Genomic DNA, 2,550 nt, shown 5'->3' with positions numbered 1-2,550 from the left:
TGTTAGTTTGTCCCTACATCTCTTCTTCCATGTTTCCGTCCTGCCCCGATATTAACCGGGGATGTATATGTGAACCTCGAGTGTCCTAACGGAAACATAATCCCAGAGATCCTTAAACATTGGGGCACATGGGAATCATCTTGGAAGAGTGTTAAATACTGTTCAGGCCTAGGTCTCATCTCCAAAGGAATACAGCAGGAGGTTTTGGTAGAGTTAAAATGGTTGATCACATGGTTTTCTCAGAACTGCGATTCCGGGTGTGAGACTCTGACTTTTAAAAAGGGGACAGTTCTGGGGAAATCAGGACAAGTTGTTCCCCCTATCTAGAGCAGCAAATGAAGCCTTTAGCCAGTAACATCCGTTTGTTCCATGAGTCACAGAATCCCAATGTTAATCATGTGGCGTGTTGCTTACGCATCACTGTCAGCTGTGTCCAGGAGACACAGTTCTGGGCATGAGGGGTTTCCAGGTTCGGCTGAAGAGGGAAGGGTCGCTCTGAATGTGGGTAGGCGAGGTTCCTGAACAGAACACAGAAGGAGAAGCGAGGTGAGCATTGCCATTGTCTCTCCCTGTTTCTGCTATGGACACGCTATGACCTGCTGCCTCATGCGTCCCTGATACGACGGCCACCCTCAGACAGTGAACCAAGGCGGACCCTACTTGCCTTTGTCCAGTGTCCCATCACAGCCACACACAAAGTAAGGACTGAGACAGCTCAGTTAGTAAAGTGGTCTTCAGTGCATGAGGACCTGAGTGTGACCCCCCAGAATGCATGTGAAAAAGCCACCTGTGGCAGTGTCTGCTGACATTGTGGAGGCAGAGGCAGGAGGATCGCTGGGGCTTGCTGGCCAGTCAGATTGGCCTACTTGATGAGTTCCAAGCCAATGAGAGACTCTGTCTCAAAAACAGACAAAACAAAACCAAAAAATAGGTGGTCAGCTCCTAGATAAAGACACCCAAGGTTGTCCTCTGGCCTTCACACACACACACACACACACACACACACACACAGAGAGAGAGAGAGAGAGAGAGAGAGAGAGAGAGAGAGAGAGAGAGAGAGAGACAGAGAGACAGAGAGAAATGATACGCATCCCCTATTGCATGTCACCTTTCAGAATGTTCCGCGTTCCACATGTGCCCTTGAATGATTTCTTGCCAGAAGAAACACTGTTAAATGATCAGACAGTGAGCCTCACAAAATGAATGAAAATTTATCCAAAATAGATGACAGCCTGCCAGGCATGGTAGCACAGGCTTGTAACCCTAGCCCTGGGGAAGAAGAAGCAAAATGATCAGGGGTTTGAACTCACCCTTGGCTATATAAGGGGTTCAAGGCAGGCCTGGGATGCTTGAGACTCTGCCTCAGACCAACATTTACATTCATAAGCATCCCAACACAGATGTGGTGTTTTCCATGTGCCAGGCACAGGACTTTCCATACATCAGCCGTTCACAGCTTCAGAGCCACCAGACCAGGAGAGTCTCGCAAGGTTCCCTGGCCCAGATAAATTAGGTTCATAAGCCTTGAGGCAGCAGCTTTATTCTGCCCATCTTCCATTCAGACTTAGCCAATAAAACTAAAAAGCCATAAAATATGTAAGCCTCGGCGCCACTTCTGCTGTGGGGACCAAGCCAGCAGTACTGTCAACTGTGGCTGTTGACCAGCGGTCCCTGGGGATGGCTCAGAATGCCGCTCGGTTGGCTGAGGCTTGACGTGTGGCAGGCATCTGGTGGTTTAGAAGTATATTGTCAGAAGGGAGGCCTGTGCCAGATTCCCGTCTCTCCTCTCTCCTCAGGGGTTTGAGTGTCTCTGATTCCTGTCACTATGGGTCTGGATTTGATCTTGTCTCTCAGAAGGCAAACCCCAGCCGCTCCTCCAATCCTTGGAACACTGACTACATGTGGGTTGTACCCAAACCCACAGACACACCTCCAGCTCTCAGACAGTCACCAGCTCAGATATTCAGCTCATCTTGCTTATGATCATCAGTGTTCTCTTGGCTTTCATCATTAGGCAGTTGCCACAGCCAACATGGAAACCCCAAATGGTTTTTCTACATAGGAAAACTGTATGGGATTGCTGCTAAGGGTGTGATAGGACCTGAAAGACCTTAAAGGCTGAGGACATGGCTTGGTAGGTAAAGGTGCTGGTCTCCTCTATCATTTGAACCCATGTAATAAGTCAGATATGGAGACCGAAGAAATGTCTCAGTGGTTAAGAGCACTTACTGCTTTAGCAGAGGAGCTGTTTTGGTTCTCAGTACCCACATGGAGGCTCGCTACCATCCATAATTCCAATTCCAGGAGACCTGATGCCCTCTACTGACCTCTGCAGGTACTGCGCCCATGCAGTGCACATACATGCAGACAAAAGCACACAATAAAAAATTATTTTAAAATAGCATCTCATTTTTGCTTTATTTTAAAAGATTCATTCATTTTGTTTTATATGTATGTTGCCTGCTTGTATGTATGTGCACCATGTGAATGCTTGGTACCCTCAGAGGTCAGAAGAGGACATCTGATCCCCTGGAAAAGTGGAGTTATGAA

This window comes from Mesocricetus auratus, unplaced genomic scaffold (genome assembly GCF_017639785.1).
Source record: "Mesocricetus auratus isolate SY011 unplaced genomic scaffold, BCM_Maur_2.0 Super-Scaffold_100007, whole genome shotgun sequence".
Lineage (NCBI taxonomy): Eukaryota > Metazoa > Chordata > Mammalia > Rodentia > Cricetidae > Mesocricetus > Mesocricetus auratus.
Note: the sequence above shows the minus strand (reverse complement) of the source record.